This window comes from Sebastes fasciatus, chromosome 12 (assembly GCF_043250625.1).
Source record: "Sebastes fasciatus isolate fSebFas1 chromosome 12, fSebFas1.pri, whole genome shotgun sequence".
NCBI lineage: Eukaryota > Metazoa > Chordata > Actinopteri > Perciformes > Sebastidae > Sebastes > Sebastes fasciatus.
The window spans coordinates 10268864-10286944 of NC_133806.1; the positions used below are offsets into that span (position 1 = coordinate 10268864).

Below are 18081 nucleotides of genomic sequence, written 5' to 3' on the forward strand. Positions count from 1 at the left end.
TAAGTAAGTCACATGCTTCATTTATGTCATGATGTATTTATTTGTTTTTATTTATTAACCAACTATTAAAAAACGTTTCTACAATATGTTAACCTTTTTCCGAATTTTCAGCATTTCCATTCAAGGTTCTTTATGCAAAAATTCTAAATATGCATTCAAACAGGTTGATGGGAAATGCACTCATTATGTTTACCAGAACAGTACACGTTCTTTTGGTTATCATCACTTCCGGTAATTGACACAGGGGTGTGGTTTCACCTATTTTTCACCTGTTCACTTGGACCGCGGGAGTTAAACAAAGAGGGTGAGATAGGCTTGGATATTTTCTGTTGACCGTCACTTCACGTTTAGTTACTCCAGTTAGCCTTATTGTTTGTGATTCCTTTAATTCAATAAACAGTAAAACGCATCTGGACTTTTGGGCATTTTGGAACGAGTCACACAGTAAAGAGCCTATTTCAACCTCTAAGCGGCTTTTTAATTGACAGTAGTCACTGTAACTGTAACTGTTATATGAACAAGGGATGTTTTAAAGTGTAATCAAAATACAACACATTTTCTTTGATCATGTATCTGCCCTACACTCACTTGTCACACTGTGTGATGATTAATACCTCTGATATTTGTCTCTGACAATCAGTGTCATCTGATAAACAGAAGTGTGTGATGAACAGGATGCACACTTACCGTTACAGTCGGAGTCCCATCTGAACATCAGTGTGGCAGTCCGGTCAACTGAAAGACAAAAAGGGATGATTGGGCAGTTGAGTTGAAAGTTAATATTCGCCTTGATAGTGTTTTCTTCTTGGCTGTTACAGATTGATGGCAGTTTTATCCTTGACGTGTCATCAATCACCTGTGATACGGTGGAGATTGCTGGCGTGTGAGAGTACTGGCCTCAGAAGAAAGAGTGAATGCAACGCCACTCCTTCAGCACAATAATGATAGAGACCTAACTTGCCAAGATGAAAAGGGAATCAGGAATGAAGGATTGAGTCTACGCTCCACTATAATAATCCCAAAGGGTGTTTACCTTCACACCAAGGATCAATGCTTCAGTCCCCATGGGTCTTTGTAAGGAAGAAATGATGATTAATGGTGTCGTTTGAAAACATAAGTGTCTGGTGCAGTTACTGTAGACTGGGTTTCCTCCTTTGGTACATTCCTTAATTAATTATCTCCTTCCTCTTGTCTCCACTATTTCCTTTCCTTTGTCACTGTATTTTTTTCACCCATTTGTCCCCTGTGGCTGTTAAAATAACTGGATATTTTCCAGGACTAGTCATTTGTAACTGGTCCATTAGATTGTATGAGAATTCCTCATAAAAGTGATCACAAAAAGATTCCTGCTTTGTGTTGTTGTTTGTGATTGGTTGATTGATTGGTTGGTTGATTGGTTGGTTGGTTGGTTGGTTGCTGTTTGGTTGGCTGTTTGTTTGTTAGTTGGTTACAGTTTGTTGTTGGTTGGTTCATTGTTGTTGTTTTTAGGGCTGCAACTAATGACTATTCTAATTATCAATTACTCATCTAATTATTGTTCTTGATTAATCAATTAATCGAAGCTGGAACATGCAAATATTTGACATTTTTGCTTGAAAAATTACCTAAAAACGAATCCATTATCAAAATAGTTGTAGATCAATTTTCTGTCGATGAACTAATCAACTAATTGTTTCAACCGTAGTTTCTTCCCAATTTATATTTCTTTTGATCTGAGTGGTTTTAATGTAAGCTTGATTTTTTTACAGGTCATTTTTAATATACAAATATTCAACTATGAAATCTCTATTAAAGTGTTTCAAGTTTTGGATCTATATTCAAAAATGTCACATCAGACAATGACTCTAACAAAGTCAGACTTAAACCCCAAGGTCAATACTACAATTACAACAGTAATTTCTAACTAGGAGAGCTCTTTGAGCATGTTATGCACATAAACGTACATACTGCAGAATAGCAATCAAAAATAATGAGCAATACATGTCTAATCTACAATCAGATACTTATTACAAAGCTCTGATTTCCTCTGGACATTGTGACTTGTATGAAAACATCAAGCTGAACGGGGAAAGGGACTTTGCCAACAACACAACTTCAGCATCAAGGGACGAGATGAAAGAGGCCCGTGAGGAGCAGCTGGATTGTGCTTTCGCTTTTGATTTTTGCCTCCATCTCTTTCTGTTATTCTCCCACTTCCCCTTTCTCGCTTCTTCTCATCTTTTTGCTCCCTCATACTTGTCTCCCTGTTTCTCCCACATTATATGCTGCCGTGGACTCTTTTTTGTTTTTTTCAATCAATGTGCTATCCTCTTTTTCATATCTCTGTCACTGAGGTAACATATACGGAATAGAAATTAAGGCTGAAACTAATAACTTTATTTTTGTAAAGAATCAACATTGATTATTGAATTGAATAAGTGTACAAAACAGACAATTGTGAAAAATGCTCATCATAATTTCCTAGAGCCCAAGGCAATGTCTTCAAATTAACTGTTTTGTCTGAACAACAGTCCAAAACCCAAATATATTAAATGTATAATGATATACAGTAAGGCAGAGAAAGGTCCTCACATTGGAGAAGCTGGAATCAGCAAATGTTTGGCATCAACTATCAAAACTGTTTGATTTATATTCTAACCATAGCCCTGGATCCACCTGAGGCCACCACAGCATGCTCTCACCTTTGAAGGAAGGTGGGCGGTCACAGTCAAAGCTGCTTCTAGACCTGTGCACTTAGAGATAGGGTGCGTTCAGATTTTAGAGACAGCGCAGTTGCATACTTTATAAAATCAATGGAAAGATGAAAGATGAAGCGCGAATACATTTAGCTAAGTGATCACCGTATGTGTGACACACTGAGGTGAAGAAGCATCTACCTGAGTAAAAAATGCTTCAACTGGAGTTCTGAATAGAATTGCAACAATGAATCGATTAATCAAATAGTTGTCAACTATTAAATAACTATTTTGATTGATTTAAAAAGTCAAAATTCTCCAATTTCAGCTTCTTAAATGTGAACATTTTCTGCTTTCTTTACTCCTCTATGACAGTACACTGAATTTCTTTGAACTGTAAACAAAACCAGACATTTGAGGACGTCATCTTGGGCTTTGGGAAACACTGATCGACATGTTTCACCATTTTCTTACATTTTAGACCAAACAACTAAACGATTAATCAAGAAAATATACGATAAATTTAATGAGAATGAAAATAATTGTTAGTTGCAGCCCTAATTCAGAACCTGTAGGAGAGTTAAGAGGAAAATAAGATCATCTATTGGAGTTCCTGGTAAATTTTGAATTTGTCCGAGGCACCATCAGGAGCCACAAATACAGCAGTCAATGCATGTAGATAGCTAGATACATCTGATGTCTGTGCAGTTTATGCATTTGACAGGTGCACATAATCACAGACTGCAAAGATCAAAATCTCGTGAAGAAAAGCAAGAACTATTTTTTGTGACTGACAGACCTTAGAAGAATGGCCGTATTGTCATTAAAATGCAATAGGCAGCAAGTCTGCTAGTGTAATTAGCAACGTAAGCTGTCATAACAGATGGATTGCGAATGCCTGCCGGAGACGATGTTGTGCAGATTAATGTATCTGCTCCTCTGATGGTTAATGTTTGTTTGCTTTGTGGGAACAGCCTCGCAGCTCTAAGACACCTGATAAGAACAAGGATGGTACGAGTTCAGTCTGTTGTTGTTGCTGCTGCTGCTGTTGTTGTGATATCTGTGCACACAATGCGTACTTTGTAATTTTTTTTCCACTGGTATCAAACTGTGAATAAAGGTGGAAGCAACTGAAATGTGAATCAAGTTTCAAGCTAAAGCACTGGAAAATGTTTTCCTAGTACTAATCCCTTAATAAGTAAATATTGTTTATGATGATTACCATTTTAATTATGGACATGGAAAAACCATGACTCAGGCATGACTGAGGATTTAGTCATGTGAATTACCATTATTAAAGCTGCAGTGGGTAGAGTGGAGCAAATATGATTTTTTATAAAACAGTCACTATATCCTGACAGTAGTCCATGAGACAGGTAATCTAAATAAAATCATATGTCTCTGTGTCCTCCAGTGCTCCTAATGGCATCTGCAAGATTTCACAGACCGGAGGAAAGCAACCAAACAGAGCCGAGCTGGAGCCTGCCGTCTCTGAGCAGCTGTCAATCACTCTGCAAACTCCGATCAAACGGTCAAATTAGCCTCAAATCTCGCCTCAAATGTTTTCAGAATCATTTTGTAGTGTACTGTTTAGCTGTAAAATGAGAAAGTTTGTGACCCGGCAGCCACGTTGAGATCACTTAAAGCAGCGGTCCCCAACCTTTTTAGCGCCATGGACCGGTTTAACGTCAGACAATATTTTCACGGACAGGCCTTCAAGGTGTGGCGGATAAATACAACAAAATAAAATGATACGACCGGCATAAAAACAGTGGTATATTGTAAATATAATAATAAACGTGAATGCACTGTGTACTCATATGCAACTTTATTAGCAGCGTCCTCTTAACATCGCGCCAACAACATAACATGAGTATCATCCTCTCTGCCCCCTAACGCTCTCTGGTCGCTATGGTAACGTTTAAACATGCCTACAAAAATAAGATACAGATACACCACAAAAACGAATATAAAGTGCATGAAAAAATTAACTCACCATAACGCTAAATCAATGTGAGCCCTGAGCTTGTTTCTCTGCAACGAGACGGTCCCATCTAGGGGTAATAGGAGACAGTGACACCCGAAGTGTGTTGCTTATGTCCAGTCTACTCCGTAATTTAGTTTTGGTTGCTGTCACTGCAGAAAACCCCGCTTCACACAGATAGGATGTCGGAAATGGCAACAGGGTTTTCAGTGCTGTTGTGGCGATCTCAGGGTATTCTGCCGAGACTTTAATCCAGAACACCGGCAGAGTTGTTGTCTCGAACACACTTTTAAGGCCGCCGTCATTTGCGATCTCCAGCAGCTGATCTTCTTCTTGCACAGACATGCTGGATTCTCCTGGTTTGTTGACAAATGGGTCGCGGATCCATTCCTTGGCAGTTCGTGGGTCTTTTGTGGTTGGGAAGTAGCGCTCGAACTCTTTTAAAAGCAAAGACAGGTGATCGTGCACCAGCTGGGAGAATGAAGGCTCGGGCTCAGTCTCACCCAAAATCCCCGCTAATGTTTGAAACATGTCCAATATGCCTCTGTTCACGCGCCGTCCCCACAAATCCAGTTTGGCTTTAAATGCAGCTACTTTATCTGCCAGCTTGAAGACTGTTGTCATTTTCCCCTGAAGTGACAGATTGAGCTCATTGAGCAGGTTGAATATGTCGCACAAGTAAGCCAGTTTTGCGACCCATTCCTCGTCACTGAAATGTGCTGCCAGCGGTGACTTCTTTTCTGACAGAAATCTCTGCAGCGGCTCTCGTAACTCAAACACTCTGGCCAGCGATTTCCCTCGGGATAACCATCTTATTTCTGTGTATAAGAGAAGGCGTCTGTGCTCCGCGTCCATCTCATCACAAAGCTGCTCAAACAGGCGCGAGTTAAGGGCGTGTGCTTTGATGTGGTTAATAACTTTAACAACATCATTCAATACGCTGGAAAGTTCTGGTGGCATTTTTCGGCTAGCCAGCATTTCCCTGTGAATGACACAATGCGTAGATTCACATTCAGGTGCAACCTCCTTAATCCGAGCAGTTAAACCAGACAGCCGTCCGGTCATGGCAGCAGCTCCGTCTGTGCATATGCCGACACAAAAGGACCATTTCAGTTTCCCTGACATATAATCATCCAGCGACTTGAATAGTTCTGTGGCTGTGGTTTTGGTTAGCAACGATAGTGCACATAACATATCCTCATGCACATCCTCCTGATAAAGATATCGCACATAAACAAGTAGTATTGCCTTGTTGTCAACATCTGTAGACTCGTCAACCTGGAGTGAGTACCACGGTGATGTATTAATCCTCTCCAACAATTGTGTCTCAATGTCTTCTGCTATTTCCTCAATGCGCCGAGTGACGGTGCTAGCCGACAGAGGCACCTGTGCTATCTTTTTAACCGCAGCCTCTCCTAGAAGTTCACGGCAAATGTCTTTAGTGGCGGGCAGAATCAATTCTTCACCAATAGTGAATGGCTTCTTAGCCTTAGCAATACGGTTAGCCACCAAGTATGATGCTCTCAGTGCACTCGCATTTGTTGATGTGGTGGCCCTCAGTAATTGCTTCTGTCCTTCTTGTTCCCGCTTTTTTCTTTCAAAATACTCCAAAGGCTTGTCTTTTAATGCAGGGTGCTTGGTCTCCAAGTGGCGAAGCAGTTTTGAAGGCTTCATTGCCTCATTAGAGAGCCGGTCGCCGCATAGTATGCAGAGCGGGCTTGGTGCGTGGGAGTCACCTGTCGCGATAAATCCATATTTTAAGTAGGACTCCTGGTATTGTCTGTTAAATGCAGCTTTCTTTTTCTTGGAAGTCGTTGGCCCTTCTTCTGTCTCTTCACTGGGCCTTTTCCCCTTCCCAAAGAAACTCTCCAAAGACGTCTGTTTTTTACTCATTTTGCTAGCTTGTGGGTTAAATTTTAGCGTTAACGTATCACTACGATGTAACGGAGAGAATCCGGTCATTTTTCAAAATAAAACATCATTCAGATTCAGATAATAAATAAAACGGAAATAATGTAAGTTATTTATTCTTTCTGTGCGGCCCGGTACCAAATGACCCACGGACCGGTACCGGTCCGCGGCCCGGGGGTTGGGGACCGCTGACTTAAAGCACCGCCCGCCAGCCGGAGCCGGAGTTTCTGAGTGATCGAGAGCTGCCTCCGTTGAATGAACAGTCAATAGGAACGTTCTCTCTCTCTGAAATGTCCTGTGATTGGCCAAACTCTCCTGCCATGGGCTACATTTTTTAAAGCCTGAAAACAGAGCCATGAGGATGTGCAGAAGTCTAGTTATCTCTCAGAACACTTGAATTACAAAATGCTGAAAGGTTATTATGGATTTTTTGCCCAATGATGCCAAAAACATTCTGCCTACTGCAGGTTTAATGCTGCTGTTTTGTTAAAGCGATTTGTTTGGCTTTAATTACACCTTCTTTGGTGAAGACTGCATGATAGATTTTCAATATTTTAAAGTCCAGCAACATTTGTAATTTTGTCACCACACCATCAATTATAATAAACAAGAGTGCATCTTTGTATTCGATCACTTTTCACAAAGTTCACTCATCTGTCTTTGCTAATCGGTACAACTCGTCTGCTGCTGTTTCATCTGGTTTTATGACAGCACTGCAGAGGCTGCACTTCAGCAGCGAGTGATTGGGTAGCAGGCAGATGAGCTGCCAGCTTCTATTAAACAGCCCACATCACCAGGTGTTTGCAGTGTCATTCAGAATTTAGAGCGTACAGAGTCAGCAGTGACATCTCAACAGAAGACAGCTTGTCGGATTAAAAACTGCATTCCTTCCAATTAAGAGGCGAATAAAGAATACGTGATTGAGTGGTGGGAGTCTCTGTGAGTAATGTCCTGACATCAATTTGAAGCACTGCACAGGACTTAATCATATTTCTGAGTGCTCATCTCAGGTATTTGCTCCGTTTTTCACACTGTCGTTAAATACGATAAATTATGTTAGACTGTATCTCACACATCACTGAAACCTTAGTCAGTGGAATGTAATAAACATATGAGATATACGGTAGATAAGGAACAATTTTTACTATCATTTTATTTGTCTTTGAAGTAGGGCTGTAACTATTGAATATTTTCATCATTGGTTAATCTCTCAATTATGTTGTTTTTTTTATATTCCAACAATCATTTAGTGTATCAAAGGTCAAAAATAGTGTAACATGTTCATACTGTAACATGTTGCCAGGGCCCAAGTTTTCAAATTGCTTGTTGACCAACAGTCTAAAATGCAAAGGTATTAAATTTACAATATAAAAAATATAAAACAAAGAAAAGCAGCAAATCCTCACAATTGTGAAACTAAAACGAAAGAATGTTTTCACAGAAACTACTTAAACAAATGATTATTTGTATAGACTAATTGTTGAAGCATCATGTCTAACAGCCTATACTAGCCTTATAGTAGTAACCCTTCTCGTAATAAGCACTATTCACATTGTGGCTAAAAAGAAAAAAGAAAAACGACATGATCAACATGGGATATTTGAAGCACTCCAGGAGTTATTTCATAATGAAGTGTTTTTCTCTCCGTCTGCCTTGCTGCATCTTCTTGAGTTAGTGATTAACTGTGTTTCCAGAAGGACTTTCAACAATCCACACGAGAGGGGATACATCATAGATGCATCTAATTTTTCTTATTTCATATCTCCCACAATCTCCGGTCTCGTGTGACCTGGAAATCGACTGAGGTCTTCCATCATTAAGTTAATTTCAGTTCTCCTAGTGCTGCTTGGAGGAGCGAGGAGGAGATTCAAGTCGGAGAAGTGAGGATACAATAATATATATAAGGGTGGTTGAAATCTATATCAATATAAGAGTGAGTTGCACTATATTGTAGATCTATAGTTATAATACTAAAATGATTTGTTGTTTCAAATGTAATATGCATTTATCATAATTTGTATGACTAGGTTATTCATTTATATTATACCATAATTTTTTCATTTTATGAAATGTAACTTTAAAAAACAAAATTGCATGTATAATATCAGTGAATAGTGGTGGAAGATCTTTTTCTTAAGTAAAAGTAGCAATACCACAGTGTAGAAATACACTGGTACAAGTAAAAGTCTTGCATTCTAAATTTTACTTAAGTCAAAGTACAAAAGCATCACCATTAAAACATAATACTATTTCATATTTTTAAACTACCAAAAGTAAAAGTACTCATTATGCAATATGGTCCATTTCAGAGTAATGCACATTATATTATTGTATTATAATTATTGATGCAATAATCACTTTAATGTTGCAGCTGGTAAAGGGTGGAATTTAATTACTTTATGCACTGCAAGCTTGTGAATTTCCCTCATCTTAACTTATCTTAATCTATAAATAATATATCAGATTTTATTTGATTATATTATGTATTATTAATTTGAATTTAAATAAATGTAGTGCAATAAAAAGCACAGTATTTGTCTCTGAATTGTGGTGGAGTAGAGGTATAAAGTAGCAGAAAATGAAAATACTCAATTAAAGTACAAGTATGTCAAAATTATATTTAAGTACAGTACTTGAGTAAATATATTTCTGCAGTTACTGTCATTGAATCTATAATAACTTGTCGGTCTGTCTCTGTGTGCAGCTGAAGTTCTGTGTGAAAGCACATGTCAGAGGTGAGTTCATTATTCATTATTCATTCAGGAGTTTCAGGGGATAAGATGTTGTTTTCTCCTTTCACATGAGTACTCTCCTCACTCTTCCATGAAAGGCTCATACACCAATACACACACTGTGTGTTTGCACATGCATGCACACTAAAACACACATAGGAGAACTTCACCTCTGGAAGTAAAGTTTTTTCATGCAAACACCTTTTTTTTTGCACTTCAGAAATGGAAAGTAAAGGAATGTTGCCAGTGTTGCCTGCAGAGCTCACTGGCAGGTTTTCCCATCATCTTCAGCTTCAAAGGCTGCTCACTGTCTTCCATACAAGCTCATGCAACAAAATCACTGCCTGTTCATGAGGGTCTCTGTTGGCAAAAAACAGACCATCTAAAGCCTCTTGGTGAGATGAAAAGAAAAACTTTCCTTGCAGTCCCTGATTATTATTCATTTGTGCACCGTTTCTTCATGTAGTTTGTAATTGGGTACTGATTATTAATTAAGTGTCAGCCTGATATCAGTAAATTAAAAAATAAATATATAAAAACTGTTATGCTTTCTGGGCAAAGGAGCAAACAAAAACGCCAAACCGACACGGCCACCCCTTGAGCTAATCAAGAACAACCAAGTTGAACCCGACAAATTTAATCAACACCAGAGTTAATACCACTCTAAATTTGAAATTACGATCTTTCAATACAGCCCCTTGTTTAGGCTAATCAGTGTAATTCTTAAAGCAATAACATGCTTAACATCAGTTGAGGACCCTAATGTCGTCAGTCGAAACGAAAGACTTGCGTCACTGTACTCAGAGAAACACACGATAACAGTATGGCAGACTACAATGTTTTGCAAAGGTGGTCTTGTCTCAAAGTAACCTAACTAATGGAAAGGCAGAGCAGCACAATGGACACAGTGATTCGTCACCTGTGTTGATGATGATCTTGTTATATGGCAGTAAATTAACTAAGGTTATAGGTCTAATTAGGTTGGTTTCATGGGAGGAACTTCTAAAAAGCCTGACAAAGATCTATGACTAAACATTTAAGTAATTAGACTGCACAGATCTAACATGCAATTATTTTCTGTATTTACTGTGTCCGAGGTTATGAAAGAATTTTGACGAGAGATATGAGGTTAAAGGAACAGTGTGTAGGATCTGACGGTATCTATCGGTGAGGTTGCAAATTGCAAATTCTCCCGTGTGTCAAGCGTGTAGGATCGCTACGGTGGCGCAACGAAAACGTGAATGTCCCTCTCAAGAGCCAGTTGTTATAAGAGTGCGTAGAGTGTGTGTGTACGTGGGAAGTGAGTGGTGGAGCAAGATAGAGAGAGCGCCAGCGTCGGGAGCGAGTAACATTATCGACTCCGGCCCAAGCAGGAAAAGTTAACAGAGTTTAGTGTGTCCATTCTGGGCTACTGTAGAAATACGGCGGTGCAACGTGGCGGACTCCGTGGAGAGAGGCCTCGCTCCCTATGTAGATATAAACGGCTCAAGTTAACGAAAACACAACAATTCTTATTTTCAGGTGTTACACATTGGTCCTTTAAGAAACATTAAAACAAAAACTCACATTTTCCATTTTCACTGAAGCTTTTGAGATTCCAAGGACATGAACCATTCGGATCAAATATGAGAAACACAAAGACCTTTTGGATACAAGCTCAATGAGAGAAATTATCTCCAAAGCATATTGAAAGAAAAAAAAAAAAAATCCCAAATAAAAGAGACCATTTCCATTTTTCACAGCTCTCGAAAATCTGCTGCAGTATCCAACTCATTTTGTTACTATTACATTATTTATATGAAATTAATGATTTTATATAAAATGAAGATGCAGCAGCAATTGGATATAATTGGAATGGGATCCCAATGAAACCAAAGTAATGCTTTATGTATCCAGGAAGTGTTTAGTATGCATTGCAGCTGTAATAGATATATAAATAATGTGCGATAGATATTTGGAGCATGCTTACTCGTATGAATTATTCATGTACTGATGGATAAATCATATTTCTAGGTGTTTGTATATGCAGCATCTGATATGTTCGCATGCTGATCTAGTGGATGTGTCACATGCTTTATAATCTTCTAAATGTGCGTTCTTTGTAATAATTGGGAACACTTTGCATTGTGCCTCCTGCCTGTAATAACTGTGTTTACCCCATGACGTTAAATGAGAGTGAAAGTTTTGATTATTTTCACATTTCCAAATCCACTAAGATTTAAACAGCCCTGTTTATATACAGTATCTTAAAAGTCTTTAAAGCCAGACGTTTCTCGATGTGTTGGAAAATGCATGCCACAAAAATGAGATGTGAATGAATCATTTATTTCATCAGGTTCGAAGAAAGTTCTTACTAAAAAGAATATTTTAGGTTGAAAGCATCATAAGCTGTAAATTATCTCACCGTTTCATTTTCCTTTCGAAAAAGAATGATAAAGTTTTAAAATCATTAATAATCAATTATAAAGTTTGATCATTATATTATTTTATTATTATATTATTTACTGTATTTTCCCTCGTAATCTGCTGCACTGATCAATATTTCATATAGACGATGTAATAACAGGCAACTTTGCTAACACTTTGCATATAACAACTATGGTGATAATAAGTCAAAGCAGCTTTAACGAAAAATAAACAAAAAACATGAAAACATGAAATACAAACAAATGAAACATTTTGTATATTTTCATAAAACATGCTATAAAAATATTTTGCACCCATATCATCTCCTTTAATTGGTGGTCGACAGGTTTTGGGTTTGTTCTAAAGTTTAAAAGGTTTAGTTATTGAATTGGCAAAGTATGGTTTGAAAAAAACTAATTATTACAGTTCTAGTAACGTAAATTCACTTAAAAACCAAAGGGGAAATTTACGGCATCAATAAATAGCACGTAAAACTGTACAACTTAAGTATGTAAATACATTTTATATACTATTTTGTTGTGTTTTTACAACAATATTTCATTTATTGTTAGCTTTGATAGATGAGTAGGAGGTATCTGATGTGATTGAAGGAGCACTGATTATTTGTGCCCCTGAGAGGCCATGGGGCTTTACTGCATTAGCACAGCGATAGTTGCACAACTGGGAGAGCGATAAGAATGATAAGATAAGAAGAGATCACTATATTCTAATGTGATTGAATAGATTTGTCGGTAAGAAATAAATTTCCTCTGGGTATCAGAGTCCGTTAAAAATGGCAATAGAGCCATGCAGACGCAGTGACACATCTAAAGCCTGGCAAATATAAACTAATCACAGAGGCAGGGCCCACAGCTCTATCCTTCATCCTATTACTCATAAACCTCTCAGTTTCCCCCAGCTGTCATGCTTGCCACAGATAATAAGGAAGTCAAACATTTTCTCTCTCCCGAGTCTCTCCTGCACCCAAAGTAGATGCTGCTTCTCAGACGTCTTCCCACTCTCTCCTCTCATGAAGGGCTCGGATGTTCTTTGGAGAAGATTTGTGATGAGCTGGATACGTTTAATAAACAGGACCAGTTGCCAATGAGCCTTTGCTCAGAATGGAGGTCAAACATGCAAAAATAATTTCTTATTATTGTGGAACTTTGATGTACCGATTAAACTCTGTGGGCGATGGAGGCAAACGTCCAAAAACAACTGTTTGGGGATGTTTTTATTTTTAAAACCTGACATCAGACAGAACATTGTCACGTTCATATTCTACGCTCTATTGATCGAGAACAACTCCATTATTTGTTCCATGTGAGGGTGGTGTTAAGTGGGAGGTGAGTTAGGCTGTGAAAACAGCAGGGTTTCTGGATGATATTTTGTCCGTGCCAACGCCATCTGCACTGTTGGAACAGCTCTCCCTGTTTAAGCAGTCGGATTGGTCGCTACATCTGTTTGCGAATTCTCTCACACTGTTGACACAACTCATGTAATGCGTGTGTCGTGTGTTTCTCTTCTATCTATGCAATGACCATTTTGAGTTTCACACTTTTAAGGTTAGGACATCTGTGCAACATATGAGGTCAATATGACGGGACTTCAACGTGAGGAAAGGACTTGGATTTATGGTTAAAATTAGATTAATGACTAAGGTAAGGGCTGAGGCTAGCATTTAGTGCTGAGCCAATTTGGGAAAAAAATATTTTTGCTTTATTAATCAAGGCTAAGCAGCTGCATGTGCTGATGTTGCACTTGCTGAACGGCCTGAAGTGCTTATATTAGACCTTCATAGGCCAGCTCATAACCTTTTTTGTAGGTTACTATAAATTACTTGTGGAGGAACTTTGCTGAATTATAAAAGTATCCTCCTCACCTGGTAGGAAGGCTTTTCATGTTTCTATTGAGGTAATTCACCATTATTAATTTATCTAAAGCACCTTGGTTTCCAGATTCCTGTTGTATTATTTTATTATTTAGGATTTTTGGATTGTTGTTTTGATACGTTATCGCACATGAACAGGCCGTATCATGCTTTAATTAAATTTCCCAAAGTAGCTGTGTTTACATTCTATCATTCACTTTGTGGCAAAGAGCAATATAGAGCTACGCAGGTACTTCTAGAACGAGAGTTACATCCGGTCAACTTTCACTTCGAGAAGTCTTATTACAGGATAGCAGACTGCTGCCGTGCAGATGCTGTGTTTACATTCTTTCATCTATGGTGATAGAGTGGCGATCGCGGCAAGTAGAAGGTTTCCAGTGGAGATATCTTTGATAGATAAGGTGAAGGGAAAGGAGAAGATACTGAGCCTTTTTTAAACTTCCTTCATGTTGTCTTCACTCTGAACATTCTCTATCTGCATTTGAAACTTTTAGAGAAAACACAAGTGGACGAGTTACAGTTCTTGCAGTCTCCCAAAAAGTTCTCATTGCAACTTGTCACATACCTCCGCTTTGTCAAGCCCCTTGGCGTCACTTTATTTTTCTCCATCAAAACCACTATAGTTACCCTTGTCGTCACTTTAGGGTTAGGCAACAACACCACTATAGTTAGGTTTGGGGTTGGGCTTAAAACTACTGTTTGTACAGTGAAGATTGCTAAAGGGTGCCTTGTGCAGTGGTACCCAACGCCGACAGCCGTGAAAAAGCGTTGGTATTTGACACCTTGTTAATAAGAACGGGCAGGGTCTCCAAGTGGTATCTCCATAGCTGCCATAGCCATCGTAGCCCCAACGTGTTGTTACATTTCTGAGGCTACATGTGTAGGCTACGAAGCTTTGCCATAACACTTTAACGCCAGACCTTGAAATTCATCATTTTAGAGGCAAGGCCACTTGGCCTTTGATGTCAGAAACATATTGACAGGAAAGAGGCAGAGGAGAAAAGGGCGAAATCAGCTGGAGCCGTGAGGGCGGAGCATCAGGCCGCAGGACATATCGCTTTTTGAGGGGCCTTAAGGCCAATGGCTCATGAGAAATTCCTGCCCTGCATAACGCACAACTATAAATCCTCCTTAAGTGGTGACGATGTAGTAGTAATACAAATATGTGTTAAGTGTTGTGGTGTGTAAGTTAGTAATACTGTAGCTGATATAATAGCAGTGAAATTCTACTAGTGATTTGATTTGGTTGCACTGACTGCACAAGTGCTTAAAATCTGCATACCTGATTTCCCACCACCAAGCTTGTTTTTTTTCGCTGTGTTCCCCACACATGCATACTGTAAAACCATCCTTATGGTCATGTTTGTGAAAAAGAACACGTTGCACACTCTAGACATCAAAGCAAAAGCGTAGTTTTTGTCTCCTCATAGCAGTAAAACAGCTTATCCAGTGAGATAAACCATTTAACAGATGAGCTCACAGCGAGAAGTGGTTCGACGTGGTTTGGTGGTCCTGAGCCAGATCAGGACACCATTTGGTCCATGGTTCACCCTGCTGGGTAATAATACTATTCACTCTGCTGCTCCTGCGCCCTCGCCATCTGGGGATTTAATGAGCCCAGAACGGCCTTGTTGATGCCAACCAATTGCAGAGCTCGCACCCAGTCCTCCTGGTTAGTCAAACCCCAGCATGAGTCAGAAGCTTCATGGAAGCAGAGAAACGCATCCCATGCAGTGAGTTCAAGTGAGGCCCTGCATGACGTGAACACTACTGGAGTCAACTACTTTCTGTCACATATAGACACCACACACCACTCTCTCCTTGTATCAATAGACTCTACATCATTACAATGATAGTTAGAACCATAATTGCTTCCAAGCTGATGAAGGAAATCCAATGTGACAGAAAACACTCACACATGACTGAGCAGCAGGCTTAATAGCGTTGCATTATCTTAGTTAAACATCTGTAATTAGCAGGTCACACTGTTCGACTTTTCATTAACCCCTTGCATCTAATTCCAAACTCTCCGTAACGGAGTAAAGTTTGTTTTTCTCAAAACTCCCATTTCTACACAAGGACATCTGATAAGACTACGAGCGAGGGGAGAGTGGGGGGGGACTGTGAAAGCAGTTTACAGCTCTAAGTCTGGTTGAACTACTTTATCTCGCAGTATGTGGCAAAAAAGATCAATACTGCGTGTTGCTCATGTTGTGCCCTGCAGTGCTTTGAGTTGTGTCGTCTTGACATAGTAGCAGCCCCAGCTGCTGATTCAGAGTGCACTGATGGTGGTGAAATCCTCCCTATGATGGAGGACTTTAAAGCGGCAGAGCTCCCCCAAAGGCCTGAGTGGGGCTCTGTCAAAGCACTCTGATGCTGTTCTTCAGGCTTGGAGAGCCAGTAGGGATTTCAAGCTGTATGCATTTAGTTATAGAAAAAAAACACAATACAGTAGAGGCTGTTATTTTGTATGGCTCTTATTTAATTCCAAACTCTGTGGATGTTTTTACATATATAATAATGCGTTGACGCAAATTCGTTTTAACGCCACTAATTTCTTTAACGCAGTAATGCAATTGATCTTTCGGAGGTTGTAGCGAGCTCAGTTTTAAAGCTAGAGTGAAGATACTGGCATCATATGAAACTAGAAAAAACCTAAGGAATTCATTGACAGGTAGCTTGGGAGCTCAGGAAGGAGGTAATATAACGTTCCAAAGTTACGCTAAATTTTGGCGAGGAAAAACTGGCATACAGTAGCCATTTTCAAAGGGGTCAATTGACCTCTGACCCAAAGATATGTGAATGAAAATGGGTTCTATGGGTACATGCAGTTTGCATAAAGCAGCATATTTTCCCACTCCCATGTTGATAAGAGTATTAAATACATGGCAAATCTCCCTGTAAGATACATTTTGAACAGGTAAAAAATGTGTGAAAAAATGTGTGATTACTTATAACTCGATTGAGCACGATCAAATATTTTACTTGATTAACAGCCCTAGTTTCGATCCTTTCAGCACGGAGACTGGTTGATTGCTAAAGGAGAAAACTATTTCTGAATGATGTTTTATTGTATTTATTGATTTGCTTTTATGCCTAGAGATGAAACATCTACACATTAGTGTGTCGTAATTTTCGCTTCTGGGTGCCACTGAAATGTGCCACATTTTAAGTGTTAGTTTATGTTGGATTAGGCTTTTCGTCTGTGAACTCAGTGACATGAGCTTTTAGTATTGTGTGCAACATATTTGGAGGCAAATTCTATGAGATATTTGTTTTTCCCCCTTTCAATACTATGCTAACAAAAGAAAATATACAACAAAATATTGGTGCCAATACAACTGAACAACATCCCTTTCAAATCGTAAACAGAGGGGAGCTTTGACAGGCTCTTAATCAAATGCTGGAACCATCTGGTGCTCTCCCTTTAATTTCTATATGCTGATACTGGAATTAATTTTGTTTTTATCGGATATCATCAAAAGCATATTAATGCCAGATTTTTTGAAGCCCGTCCAAAACATCACACTGGGACTTGGACTCAGTGGAAAGTGACAGGAGAAACATACCATAATCTTGTGTGTAGAACAGTACAGCGGATTTGTAAAAACCTCAACTTAACTTGCTGGTAATTTTCCCAAATTTGTAAAGCCACGTTTCCATCAAGCAGTCCAGTTCAGTTCATTACATATTAGAATGGATATTTTCGCGTTTCCATCAGCAAAAGTAGTGGATAGTACCAATAGAACCGCTCCATTCTTGGTACCACCTCGGTCGAGGTTCCAAGCGAGCTGAGCCGAAACAAGGAGGTGGAGTTAAAACACTGCAGACCACTAATTGGTCACAGAAAATCATCACTTGTACGACACGGGACATCCTGCACAACTCAGAATTTTTAAATAGCCAAGGTACCGTCAATAGCGACCGCAATTTTTAATTCACTCTACCCAGAAGTTTAAAAAATGGCAGCTCACAAAACTGCGCCGCTGAAGGCATCATTTATGCATTCAGGCACTATTTTCATACAGTTGATCTCACCCTTTGTATTGTTTGTTTCAAACATTTTATTTGTTCTCATGAGGAGGTTCCTGCTCCTTTGAGCCAGGACGAAACTGAGCGCAAATATGGGAGCAGAATCAAAGACCCTTTTTTTTCAGAAATGTGCAGCACAATGGCGGAGCCAAAGAGGAACTAATTAACCATTTTTTCCACGCTTTCTCTTAACTGACACCACAGAGATAAAAGTGACTTTGCTGGCTTCTCAGTCCGTCTCTTTGACCAGGCACACTTTGTCAACACAATTTAATTACTTCTTCATTGGTCACACAGACGGCTTGTTTATTGATGTTCCCCATTTTATGCGCTTTTGATTCTGTTTTTGTACTTTGTGAGACTTGCCAGTTATGCCCCGCAGTTGCAAATAGCTAATGAGGGGCTGTTTGTGCCTGCTGCTTTTTTTTCTACGCCCCATCACTGCCACAT

General features: G+C 39.2%; 1 long non-coding RNA gene across 1 annotated transcript in view; it reads right to left on the reverse strand.

Moving 5' to 3' along the window:
- Positions 1 to 18081, reverse strand: part of LOC141778677 (uncharacterized) — a 119273-nt gene that overhangs the window by 35429 nt on the left and 65763 nt on the right. The window contains exon 2 of the long non-coding RNA XR_012596116.1: positions 688 to 735. This is a non-coding gene — a long non-coding RNA (uncharacterized LOC141778677). The remainder of the gene's footprint in view (positions 1 to 687; positions 736 to 18081) is intronic.